We start from the raw sequence: 14,687 nt of genomic DNA, 5'->3' as shown, positions 1-14,687 counted from the left end.
GTTTTTCAACGTTTATTAAACTTGTAAACATCATTTGAGTTGTCTTCCCGGTGAACTGGTTTTTGAAAAGCGATGGGAGGTTTCGCTAGTACCAGTACCTGAGGAGCAGTCACGAGGGGAGCACTTCAAATGCTTGGTCACCCTAAAAAGGACAGTTGATAGCGTCGACGGACCACGGGGCTAGGTCGTAACAATAGTAAGAAATAAGTTCAATGCAATCAGGTTCATTTTGGGAATAACATAAATACGAAACTATTATTTAAAGATCATTTCAGATCCCAACAACCAGGCCCCAGGTATCCATAAGTGATACTAACAACGTGATTTATGTTCAGTACGAAGTCTTCACAAGGCCTCGGGACTATTTACAGTGTTTGTCCCTAACATTCGGAGATTGTTATAACCGTGTTTAGATCTAATTCACATACTCTTATTTTCAAATCAATCTTTAAAAAAGGGTTCAACATAGGTGTTTTCTTATACAAACAATCACTCCTATGTTGTAATTGAGTCATATAGTTTCCGTTATGTCGCCAGGCGATATTGAGCATTATGTATACGATACAAAGCAATACAACTCAGGCCAGATTGCTCACATATTATTCATCGATATATATTTATGTATGTTACTGCTAAGCACGGAACACGACAATTAAGCCAACTGAAACATTTAGATGTACGAGTAACTTCACGTACAAGAGGGGTTTCGCAGCCCCTCTTATGTAGTAAAATTGGATGACTTTTACCCCTCTAACGTAGTAAAATTTGTACTATTTTAACCACTCTTATGTAGTAAACATTGTACGATCTTGACCCATCTAATGTAGTAAATAGTGTACGACTTAAACCCCATTACCGTTTTACCACATTAATACCTCTTAAGTATTAAAAATTAAACGATTTGAACACAACTTATGTAGTAAGCATTGTACGACTTTAACCCCTCTTCTGTAGTAATAAATTTACGACTTAAACCCATCTAACGTCTTAAAAAAGTACGACTTTAGCCTCTGTAACGTTGTAAAAATTGTACGACCTTAATCCCTCTAAAAAAGAAAAAAATGTCCGACTTTACCACTCTTATGTGGTAAAAATTGTACAACTTTGACTCATCTAATGTAGTAAAAATTGAACGACCTTTACCGCTCTAATGTAGTTAAAATTGTACTACATGTACTTTGACCCTGTAATGGAGTAAATATTGTACAGCTTTGACTCATCTAATGTAGTAAAAATTGAACGACCTTTACCGCTCTAATGTAGTTAAAATTGTACTACATGTACTTTGACCCTGTAATGGAGTAAATATTGTAAAGCTTTGACTCATCTAATGTAGTAAAAATTGAACGACCTTTACCGCTCTAATGTAGTTAAAATTGTACTACATGTACTTTGACCCTGTAATGGAGTAAATATTGTACAACTTTTACTCATCTAATGTAGTAAAAATTGAACGACCTTTACCGCTCTAATGTAGTTATAATTGTACTACATGTACTTTGACCCTGCAATGGAGTAAATATTGTAAAGCTTTGACTCATCTAATGTAGTAAAAATCGAACGACCTTTACCGCTCTAATGTAGTTGAAATTGTACTACATGTACTTTGACCCTGTAATGGAGTAAATATTGTAAAGCTTTGACTCATCTAATGTAGTAAAAATTGAATGACCTTTACCGCTCTAATGTAGTTGAAATTGTACTACATGTACTTTGACCCTGTAATGGAGTAAATATTGTACAGCTTTGACTCATCTAATGTAGTAAAAATTGAATGACCTTTACCGCTCTAATGTAGTTAAAATTGTACTACATGTACTTTGACCCTGTAATGGAGTAAATATTGTAAAGCTTTGACTCGTCTAATGTAGTAAAAATTGAACGACCTTTACCGCTCTAATGTAGTTAAAATTGTACTACATGTACTTTGACCCTGTAATGGAGTAAATATTGTACAGCTTTGACTCATCTAATGTAGTAAAAATTGAACGACCTTTACCGCTCTAATGTAGTTAAAATTGTACTACATGTACTTTGACCCTGTAATGGAGTAAATATTGTACAGCTTTGACTCATCTAATGTAGTAAAAATTGAATGACCTTTACCGCTCTAATGTAGTTAAAATTGTACTACATGTACTTTGACCCTGTAATGGAGTAAATATTGTACAATTTTGACTCATCTAATGTAGTAAAAATTGAACGACCTTTACCGCTCTAATGTAGTTAAAATTGTACTACATGTACTTTGACCCTGTAATGGAGTAAATATTGTACAGCTTTGACTCATCTAATGTAGTAAAAATTGAACGACCTTTACCGCTCTAATGTAGTTAAAATTGTACTACATGTACTTTGACCCTGTAATGGAGTAAATATTGTACAACTTTTACTCATCTAATGTAGTAAAAATTGAACGACCTTTACCGCTCTAATGTAGTTAAAATTGTACTACCTGTACTTTGACCCTGTAATGGAGTAAATATTGTAAAGCTTTGACTCATCTAATGTAGTAAAAATTGAATGACCTTTACCGCTCTAATGTAGTTAAAATTGTACTACATGTACTTTGACCCTGTAATGGAGTAAATATTGTACAGCTTTGACTCATCTAATGTAGTAAAAATCGAACGACCTTTACCGCTCTAATGTAGTTGAAATTGTACTACATGTACTTTGACCCTGTAATGGAGTAAATATTGTACAGCTTTGACTCATCTAATGTAGTAAAAATTGAACAACCTTTACCGCTCTAATGTAGTTAAAATTGTACTACATGTACTTTGACCCTGTAATAGAGTAAATATTGTAAAGCTTTGACTCATCTAATGTAGTAAAAATTGAATGACCTTTACCGCTCTAATGTAGTTGAAATTGTACTACATGTACTTTGACCCTGTAATGGAGTAAATATTGTAAAGCTTTGACTCATCTAATGTAGTAAAAATTGAATGACCTTTACCGCTCTAATGTAGTTAAAATTGTACTACATGTACTTTGACCCTGTAATGGAGTAAATATTGTACAACTTTTACTCATCTAATGTAGTAAAAATTGAGCGACCTTTACCGCTCTAATGTAGTTAAAATTGTACTACATGTACTTTGACCCTGTAATGGAGTAAATTTTGTACAGCTTTGACTCGTCTAATGTAGTAAAAATTGAATGACCTTTACCGCTCTAATGTAGTTAAAATTGTACTACATGTACTTTGACCCTGTAATGGAGTAAATTTTGTACAGCTTTGACTCATCTAATGTAGTAAAAATTGAATGACCTTTACCGCTCTAATGTAGTTGAAATTGTACTACATGTACTTTGACCCTGTAATGGAGTAAATATTGTACAACTTTGACTCATCTCATGTAGTAAAAATTGAACGACCTTTACCGCTCTAATGTAGTTAAAATTGTACTACATGTACTTTGACCCTGTAATGGAGTAAATATTGTACAACTTTGACTCATCTAATGTAGTAAAAATTGAACGACCTTTACCGCTCTAATGTAGTTAAAATTGTACTACATGTACTTTGACCCTGTAATGGAGTAAATATTGTACAGCTTTGACTCATCTAATGTAGTAAAAATTGAATGACCTTTACCGCTCTAATGTAGTTAAAATTGTACTACATGTACTTTGACCCTGTAATGGAGTAAATATTGTACAACTTTGACTCATCTAATGTAGTAAAAATTGAACGACCTTTACCGGTCTAATGTAGTTAAAATTGTACTACATGTACTTTGACCCTGTAATGGAGTAAATATTGTACAACTTTGACTCATCTAATGTAGTAAAAATTGAATGACCTTTACCGCTCTAATGTAGTTAAAATTGTACTACATGTACTTTGACCCTGTAATGGAGTAAATATTTTACAACTTTGACTCATCTAATGTAGTAAAAATTGAACGACCTTTACCGCTCTAATGTAGTTAAAATTGTACTACATGTACTTTGACCCTGTAATGGAGTAAATATTGTACAGCTTTGACTCATCTAATGTAGTAAAAATTGAACGACCTTTACCGCTCTAATGTAGTTAAAATTGTACGACTTCGACCCTGTAATGGAGTAAAAAAATTACAGCTTTGACTCATCTAATGTAGTAAAAATTGAACGACCTTTACCGCTCTAATGTAGTTAAAATTGTACTACATGTACTTTGACCCTGTAATGGAGTAAATATTGTACAACTTTGACTCATCTAATGTAGTAAAAATTGATCGACCTTTACCGCTCTAATGTAGTTAAAATTGTACTACATGTACTTTGACCCTGTAATGGAGTAAATATTGTAAAGCTTTGACTCATCTAATGTAGTAAAAATAGAATGACCTTTACCGCTCTAATGTAGTTAAAATTGTACTACATGTACTTTGACCCTGTAATGGAGTAAATATTGTACAGCTTTGACTCATCTAATGTAGTAAAAATAGAATGACCTTTACCGCTCTAATGTAGTTAAAATTGTACTACATGTACTTTGACCCTGTAATGGAGTAAATATTGTACAGCTTTGACTCATCTAATGTAGTAAAAATTGAACGACCTTTACCGCTCTAATGTAGTTAAAATTGTACTACATGTACTTTGACCCTGTAATGGAGTAAATATTGTACAGCTTTGACTCATCTAATGTAGTAAAAATTGAACGACCTTTACCGCTCTAATGTAGTTAAAATTGTACTACATGTACTTTGACCCTGTAATGGAGTAAATATTGTACAGCTTTGACTCATCTAATGTAGTAAAAATTGAATGACCTTTACCGCTCTAATGTAGTTAAAATTGTACTACATGTACTTTGACCCTGTAATGGAGTAAATATTGTACAATTTTGACTCATCTAATGTAGTAAAAATTGAACGACCTTTACCGCTCTAATGTAGTTAAAATTGTACTACATGTACTTTGACCCTGTAATGGAGTAAATATTGTACAGCTTTGACTCATCTAATGTAGTAAAAATTGAACGACCTTTACCGCTCTAATGTAGTTAAAATTGTACTACATGTACTTTGACCCTGTAATGGAGTAAATATTGTACAACTTTTACTCATCTAATGTAGTAAAAATTGAACGACCTTTACCGCTCTAATGTAGTTAAAATTGTACTACCTGTACTTTGACCCTGTAATGGAGTAAATATTGTAAAGCTTTGACTCATCTAATGTAGTAAAAATTGAATGACCTTTACCGCTCTAATGTAGTTAAAATTGTACTACATGTACTTTGACCCTGTAATGGAGTAAATATTGTACAGCTTTGACTCATCTAATGTAGTAAAAATCGAACGACCTTTACCGCTCTAATGTAGTTGAAATTGTACTACATGTACTTTGACCCTGTAATGGAGTAAATATTGTACAGCTTTGACTCATCTAATGTAGTAAAAATTGAACAACCTTTACCGCTCTAATGTAGTTAAAATTGTACTACATGTACTTTGACCCTGTAATAGAGTAAATATTGTAAAGCTTTGACTCATCTAATGTAGTAAAAATTGAATGACCTTTACCGCTCTAATGTAGTTGAAATTGTACTACATGTACTTTGACCCTGTAATGGAGTAAATATTGTAAAGCTTTGACTCATCTAATGTAGTAAAAATTGAATGACCTTTACCGCTCTAATGTAGTTAAAATTGTACTACATGTACTTTGACCCTGTAATGGAGTAAATATTGTACAACTTTTACTCATCTAATGTAGTAAAAATTGAGCGACCTTTACCGCTCTAATGTAGTTAAAATTGTACTACATGTACTTTGACCCTGTAATGGAGTAAATTTTGTACAGCTTTGACTCGTCTAATGTAGTAAAAATTGAATGACCTTTACCGCTCTAATGTAGTTAAAATTGTACTACATGTACTTTGACCCTGTAATGGAGTAAATTTTGTACAGCTTTGACTCATCTAATGTAGTAAAAATTGAATGACCTTTACCGCTCTAATGTAGTTGAAATTGTACTACATGTACTTTGACCCTGTAATGGAGTAAATATTGTACAACTTTGACTCATCTCATGTAGTAAAAATTGAACGACCTTTACCGCTCTAATGTAGTTAAAATTGTACTACATGTACTTTGACCCTGTAATGGAGTAAATATTGTACAACTTTGACTCATCTAATGTAGTAAAAATTGAACGACCTTTACCGCTCTAATGTAGTTAAAATTGTACTACATGTACTTTGACCCTGTAATGGAGTAAATATTGTACAGCTTTGACTCATCTAATGTAGTAAAAATTGAATGACCTTTACCGCTCTAATGTAGTTAAAATTGTACTACATGTACTTTGACCCTGTAATGGAGTAAATATTGTACAACTTTGACTCATCTAATGTAGTAAAAATTGAACGACCTTTACCGGTCTAATGTAGTTAAAATTGTACTACATGTACTTTGACCCTGTAATGGAGTAAATATTGTACAACTTTGACTCATCTAATGTAGTAAAAATTGAATGACCTTTACCGCTCTAATGTAGTTAAAATTGTACTACATGTACTTTGACCCTGTAATGGAGTAAATATTTTACAACTTTGACTCATCTAATGTAGTAAAAATTGAACGACCTTTACCGCTCTAATGTAGTTAAAATTGTACTACATGTACTTTGACCCTGTAATGGAGTAAATATTGTACAGCTTTGACTCATCTAATGTAGTAAAAATTGAATGACCTTTACCGCTCTAATGTAGTTAAAATTGTACGACTTCGACCCTGTAATGGAGTAAAAAAATTACAGCTTTGACTCATCTAATGTAGTAAAAATTGAACGACCTTTACCGCTCTAATGTAGTTAAAATTGTACTACATGTACTTTGACCCTGTAATGGAGTAAATATTGTACAACTTTGACTCATCTAATGTAGTAAAAATTGATCGACCTTTACCGCTCTAATGTAGTTAAAATTGTACTACATGTACTTTGACCCTGTAATGGAGTAAATATTGTAAAGCTTTGACTCATCTAATGTAGTAAAAATAGAATGACCTTTACCGCTCTAATGTAGTTAAAATTGTACTACATGTACTTTGACCCTGTAATGGAGTAAATATTGTACAGCTTTGACTCATCTAATGTAGTAAAAATAGAATGACCTTTACCGCTCTAATGTAGTTAAAATTGTACTACATGTACTTTGACCCTGTAATGGAGTAAATATTGTACAGCTTTGACTCGTCTAATGTAGTAAAAATTGAACGACCTTTACCGCTCTAATGTAGTTAAAATTGTACTACATGTACTTTGACCCTGTAATGGAGTAAATATTGTAAAGCTTTGACTCATCTAATGTAGTAAAAAAAAGGAATGACCTTTACCGCTCTAATGTAGTTGAAATTGTACTAAATGTACTTTGACCCTGTAATGGAGTAAATATTGTAAAGCTTTGACTCATCTAATGTAGTAAAAATTGAATGACCTTTACCGCTCTAATGTAGTTAAAATTGTACTACATGTACTTTGACCCTGTAATGGAGTAAATATTGTACAACTTTTACTCATCTAATGTAGTAAAAATTGAGCGACCTTTACCGCTCTAATGTAGTTAAAATTGTACTACATGTACTTTGACCCTGTAATGGAGTAAATTTTGTACAGCTTTGACTCATCTAATGTAGTAAAAATTGAATGACCTTTACCGCTCTAATGTAGTTAAAATTGTACTACATGTACTTTGACCCTGTAATGGAGTAAATTTTGTACAGCTTTGACTCATCTAATGTAGTAAAAATTGAATGACCTTTACCGCTCTAATGTAGTTGAAATTGTACTACATGTACTTTGACCCTGAAATGGAGAAAATATTGTACAACTTTGACTCATCTCATGTAGTAAAAATTGAACGACCTTTACCGCTCTAATGTAGTTAAAATTGTACTACATGTACTTTGACCCTGTAATGGAGTAAATATTGTACAACTTTGACTCATCTAATGTAGTAAAAATTGAACGACCTTTACCGCTCTAATGTAGTTAAAATTGTACTACATGTACTTTGACCCTGTAATGGAGTAAATATTGTACAGCTTTGACTCATCTAATGTAGTAAAAATTGAATGACCTTTACCGCTCTAATGTAGTTAAAATTGTACTACATGTACTTTGACCCTGTAATGGAGTAAATATTTTACAACTTTGACTCATCTAATGTAGTAAAAATTGAACGACCTTTACCGCTCTAATGTAGTTAAAATTGTACTACATGTACTTTGACCCTGTAATGGAGTAAATATTGTACAGCTTTGACTCATCTAATGTAGTAAAAATTGAACGACCTTTACCGCTCTAATGTAGTTAAAATTGTACTACATGTACTTTGACCCTGTAATGGAGTAAATATTGTACAGCTTTGACTCATCTAATGTAGTAAAAATTGAACGACCTTTACCGCTCTAATGTAGTTAAAATTGTACTACATGTACTTTGACCCTGTAATGGAGTAAATATTGTAAAGCTTTGACTCATCTAATGTAGTAAAAATTGAACGACCTTTACCGCTCTAATGTAGTTAAAATTGTACTACATGTACTTTGACCCTGTAATGGAGTAAATATTGTACAACTTTTACTCATCTAATGTAGTAAAAATTGAACGACCTTTACCGCTCTAATGTAGTTGAAATTGTACTACATGTACTTTGACCCTGTAATGGAGTAAATATTGTACAGCTTTGACTCATCTAATGTAGTAAAAATTGAACGACCTTTACCGCTCTAATGTAGTTAAAATTGTACTACATGTACTTTGACCCTGTAATGGAGTAAATATTGTAAAGCTTTGACTCATCTTATGTAGTAAAAATAGAATGACCTTTACCGCTCTAATGTAGTTAAAATTGTACTACATGTACTTTGACCCTGTAATGGAGTAAATATTGTACAGCTTTGACTCATCTAATGTAGTAAAAATTGAATGACCTTTACCGCTCTAATGTAGTTAAAATTGTACTACATGTACTTTGACCCTGTAATGGAGTAAATATTGTACAACTTTTACTCATCTAATGTAGTAAAAATTGAGCGACCTTTACCGCTCTAATGTAGTTAAAATTGTACTACATGTACTTTGACCCTGTAATGGAGTAAATTTTGTACAGCTTTGACTCATCTAATGTAGTAAAAATTGAATGACCTTTACCGCTCTAATGTAGTTAAAATTGTACTACATGTACTTTGACCCTGTAATGGAGTAAATTTTGTACAGCTTTGACTCATCTAATGTAGTAAAAATTGAATGACCTTTACCGCTCTAATGTAGTTGAAATTGTACTACATGTACTTTGACCCTGTAATGGAGTAAATATTGTACAACTTTGACTCATCTCATGTAGTAAAAATTGAACGACCTTTACCGCTCTAATGTAGTTAAAATTGTACTACATGTACTTTGACCCTGTAATGGAGTAAATATTGTACAACTTTGACTCATCTAATGTAGTAAAAATTGAACGACCTTTACCGCTCTAATGTAGTTAAAATTGTACTACATGTACTTTGACCCTGTAATGGAGTAAATATTGTACAGCTTTGACTCATCTAATGTAGTAAAAATTGAATGACCTTTACCGCTCTAATGTAGTTAAAATTGTACTACATGTACTTTGACCCTGTAATGGAGTAAATATTGTACAACTTTGACTCATCTAATGTAGTAAAAATTGAACGACCTTTACCGGTCTAATGTAGTTAAAATTGTACTACATGTACTTTGACCCTGTAATGGAGTAAATATTGTACAGCTTTGACTCATCTAATGTAGTAAAAATTGAATGACCTTTACCGCTCTAATGTAGTTAAAATTGTACTACATGTACTTTGACCCTGTAATGGAGTAAATATTTTACAACTTTGACTCATCTAATGTAGTAAAAATTGAACGACCTTTACCGCTCTAATGTAGTTAAAATTGTACTACATGTACTTTGACCCTGTAATGGAGTAAATATTGTACAGCTTTGACTCATCTAATGTAGTAAAAATTGAACGACCTTTACCGCTCTAATGTAGTTAAAATTGTACGACTTCGACCCTGTAATGGAGTAAAAAAATTACAGCTTTGACTCATCTAATGTAGTAAAAATTGAACGACCTTTACCGCTCTAATGTAGTTAAAATTGTACTACATGTACTTTGACCCTGTAATGGAGTAAATATTGTACAGCTTTGACTCATCTAATGTAGTAAAAATTGAACGACCTTTACCGCTCTAATGTAGTTAAAATTGTACTACATGTACTTTGACCCTGTAATGGAGTAAATATTGTAAAGCTTTGACTCATCTAATGTAGTAAAAATTGAATGACCTTTACCGCTCTAATGTAGTTGAAATTGTACTTCATGTACTTTGACCCTGTAATGGAGTAAATATTGTAAAGCTTTGACTCATCTAATGTAGTAAAAATTGAATGACCTTTACCGCTCTAATGTAGTTAAAATTGTACTACATGTACTTTGACCCTGTAATGGAGTAAATATTGTACAACTTTTACTCATCTAATGTAGTAAAAATTGAGCGACCTTTACCGCTCTAATGTAGTTAAAATTGTACTACATGTACTTTGACCCTGTAATGGAGTAAATTTTGTACAGCTTTGACTCATCTAATGTAGTAAAAATTGAATGACCTTTACCGCTCTAATGTAGTTTAAATTGTACTACATGTACTTTGACCCTGTAATGGAGTAAATTTTGTACAGCTTTGACTCATCTAATGTAGTAAAAATTGAATGACCTTTACCGCTCTAATGTAGTTGAAATTGTACTACATGTACTTTGACCCTGTAATGGAGAAAATATTGTACAACTTTGACTCATCTCATGTAGTAAAAATTGAACGACCTTTACCGCTCTAATGTAGTTAAAATTGTACTACATGTACTTTGACCCTGTAATGGAGTAAATATTGTACAACTTTGACTCATCTAATGTAGTAAAAATTGAACGACCTTTACCGCTCTAATGTAGTTAAAATTGTACTACATGTACTTTGACCCTGTAATGGAGTAAATATTGTACAGCTTTGACTCATCTAATGTAGTAAAAATTGAATGACCTTTACCGCTCTAATGTAGTTAAAATTGTACTACATGTACTTTGACCCTGTAATGGAGTAAATATTGTACAACTTTGACTCATCTAATGTAGTAAAAATTGAACGACCTTTACCGCTCTAATGTAGTTAAAATTGTACTACATGTACTTTGACCCTGTAATGGAGTAAATATTGTACAACTTTGACTCATCTAATGTAGTAAAAATTGAACGACCTTTACCGCTCTAATGTAGTTAAAATTGTACTACATGTACTTTGACCCTGTAATGGAGTAAATATTGTACAGCTTTGACTCGTCTAATGTAGTAAAAATTGAACGACCTTTACCGCTCTAATGTAGTTAAAATTGTACTACATGTACTTTGACCCTGTAATGGAGTAAATATTGTAAAGCTTTGACTCATCTAATGTAGTAAAAAATGAATGACCTTTACCGCTCTAATGTAGTTGAAATTGTACTACATGTACTTTGACCCTGTAATGGAGTAAATATTGTAAAGCTTTGACTCATCTAATGTAGTAAAAATTGAATGACCTTTACCGCTCTAATGTAGTTAAAATTGTACTACATGTACTTTGACCCTGTAATGGAGTAAATATTGTACAACTTTTACTCATCTAATGTAGTAAAAATTGAGCGACCTTTACCGCTCTAATGTAGTTAAAATTGTACTACATGTACTTTGACCCTGTAATGGAGTAAATTTTGTACAGCTTTGACTCATCTAATGTAGTAAAAATTGAATGACCTTTACCGCTCTAATGTAGTTAAAATTGTACTACATGTACTTTGACCCTGTAATGGAGTAAATTTTGTACAGCTTTGACTCATCTAATGTAGTAAAAATTGAATGACCTTTACCGCTCTAATGTAGTTGAAATTGTACTACATGTACTTTGACCCTGTAATGGAGAAAATATTGTACAACTTTGACTCATCTCATGTAGTAAAAATTGAACGACCTTTACCGCTCTAATGTAGTTAAAATTGTACTACATGTACTTTGACCCTGTAATGGAGTAAATATTGTACAACTTTGACTCATCTAATGTAGTAAAAATTGAACGACCTTTACCGCTCTAATGTAGTTAAAATTGTACTACATGTACTTTGACCCTGTAATGGAGTAAATATTGTAAAGCTTTGACTCATCTAATGTAGTAAAAATTGAATGACCTTTACCGCTCTAATGTAGTTAAAATTGTACTACATGTACTTTGACCCTGTAATGGAGTAAATATTGTACAACTTTGACTCATCTAATGTAGTAAAAATTGAACGACCTTTACCGCTCTAATGTAGTTAAAATTGTACTACATGTACTTTGACCCTGTAATGGAGTAAATATTGTACAGCTTTGACTCATCTAATGTAGTAAAAATTGAATGACCTTTACCGCTCTAATGTAGTTAAAATTGTACTACATGTACTTTGACCCTGTAATGGAGTAAATATTTTACAACTTTGACTCATCTAATGTAGTAAAAATTGAACGACCTTTACCGCTCTAATGTAGTTAAAATTGTACTACATGTACTTTGACCCTGTAATGGAGTAAATACTGTACAGCTTTGACTCATCTAATGTAGTAAAAATTGAACGACCTTTACCGCTCTAATGTAGTTAAAATTGTACTACATGTACTTTGACCCTGTAATGGAGTAAATATTGTACAGCTTTGACTCATCTAATGTAGTAAAAATTGAACGACCTTTACCGCTCTAATGTAGTTAAAATTGTACTACATGTACTTTGACCCTGTAATGGAGTAAATATTGTAAAGCTTTGACTCATCTAATGTAGTAAAAATTGAACGACCTTTACCGCTCTAATGTAGTTAAAATTGTACTACATGTACTTTGACCCTGTAATGGAGTAAATATTGTACAACTTTTACTCATCTAATGTAGTAAAAATTGAACGACCTTTACCGCTCTAATGTAGTTAAAATTGTACTACATGTACTTTGACCCTGTAATGGAGTAAATATTGTAAAGCTTTGACTCATCTTATGTAGTAAAAATAGAATGACCTTTACCGCTCTAATGTAGTTAAAATTGTACTACATGTACTTTGACCCTGTAATGGAGTAAATATTGTACAGCTTTGACTCATCTAATGTAGTAAAAATTGAATTACCTTTACCGCTCTAATGTAGTTAAAATTGTACTACATGTACTTTGACCCTGTAATGGAGTAAATATTGTACAACTTTTACTCATCTAATGTAGTAAAAATTGAGCGACCTTTACCGCTCTAATGTAGTTAAAATTGTACTACATGTACTTTGACCCTGTAATGGAGTAAATTTTGTACAGCTTTGACTCATCTAATGTAGTAAAAATTGAATGACCTTTACCGCTCTAATGTAGTTAAAATTGTACTACATGTACTTTGACCCTGTAATGGAGTAAATTTTGTACAGCTTTGACTCATCTAATGTAGTAAAAATTGAATGACCTTTACCGCTCTAATGTAGTTGAAATTGTACTACATGTACTTTGACCCTGTAATGGAGTAAATATTGTACAATTTTGACTCATCTCATGTAGTAAAAATTGAACGACCTTTACCGCTCTAATGTAGTTAAAATTGTACTACATGTACTTTGACCCTGTAATGGAGTAAATATTGTACAACTTTGACTCATCTAATGTAGTAAAAATTGAACGACCTTTACCGCTCTAATGTAGTTAAAATTGTACTACATGTACTTTGACCCTGTAATGGAGTAAATATTGTACAGCTTTGACTCATCTAATGTAGTAAAAATTGAATGACCTTTACCGCTCTAATGTAGTTAAAATTGTACTACATGTACTTTGACCCTGTAATGGAGTAAATATTGTACAACTTTGACTCATCTAATGTAGTAAAAATTGAACGACCTTTACCGCTCTAATGTAGTTAAAATTGTACTACATGTACTTTGACCCTGTAATGGAGTAAATATTGTACAGCTTTGACTCATCTAATGTATTAAAAATTGAATGACCTTTACCGCTCTAATGTAGTTAAAATTGTACTACATGTACTTTGACCCTGTAATGGAGTAAATATTTTACAACTTTGACTCATCTAATGTAGTAAAAATTGAACGACCTTTACCGCTCTAATGTAGTTAAAATTGTACTACATGTACTTTGACCCTGTAATGGAGTAAATATTGTACAGCTTTGACTCATCTAATGTAGTAAAAATTGAACGACCTTTACCGCTCTAATGTAGTTAAAATTGTACGACTTCGACCCTGTAATGGAGTAAAAAAATTACAGCTTTGACTCATCTAATGTAGTAAAAATTGAACGACCTTTACCGCTCTAATGTAGTTAAAATTGTACTACATGTACTTTGACCCTGTAATGGAGTAAATATTGTACAACTTTGACTCATCTAATGTAGTAAAAATTGAACGACCTTTACCGCTCTAATGTAGTTAAAATTGTACTACATGTACTTTGACCCTGTAATGGAGTAAATATTGTACAGCTTTGACTCATCTAATGTAGTAAAAATTGAACGACCTTTACCGCTCTAATGTAGTTAAAATTGTACTACATGTACTTTGACCCTGTAATGGAGTAAATTTTGTACAGCTTTGACTCATCTAATGT

This window comes from Mya arenaria, chromosome 9 (assembly GCF_026914265.1).
Source record: "Mya arenaria isolate MELC-2E11 chromosome 9, ASM2691426v1".
In the NCBI taxonomy this organism is placed as follows: Eukaryota; Metazoa; Mollusca; class Bivalvia; order Myida; family Myidae; genus Mya; species Mya arenaria.
Note: the sequence above shows the minus strand (reverse complement) of the source record.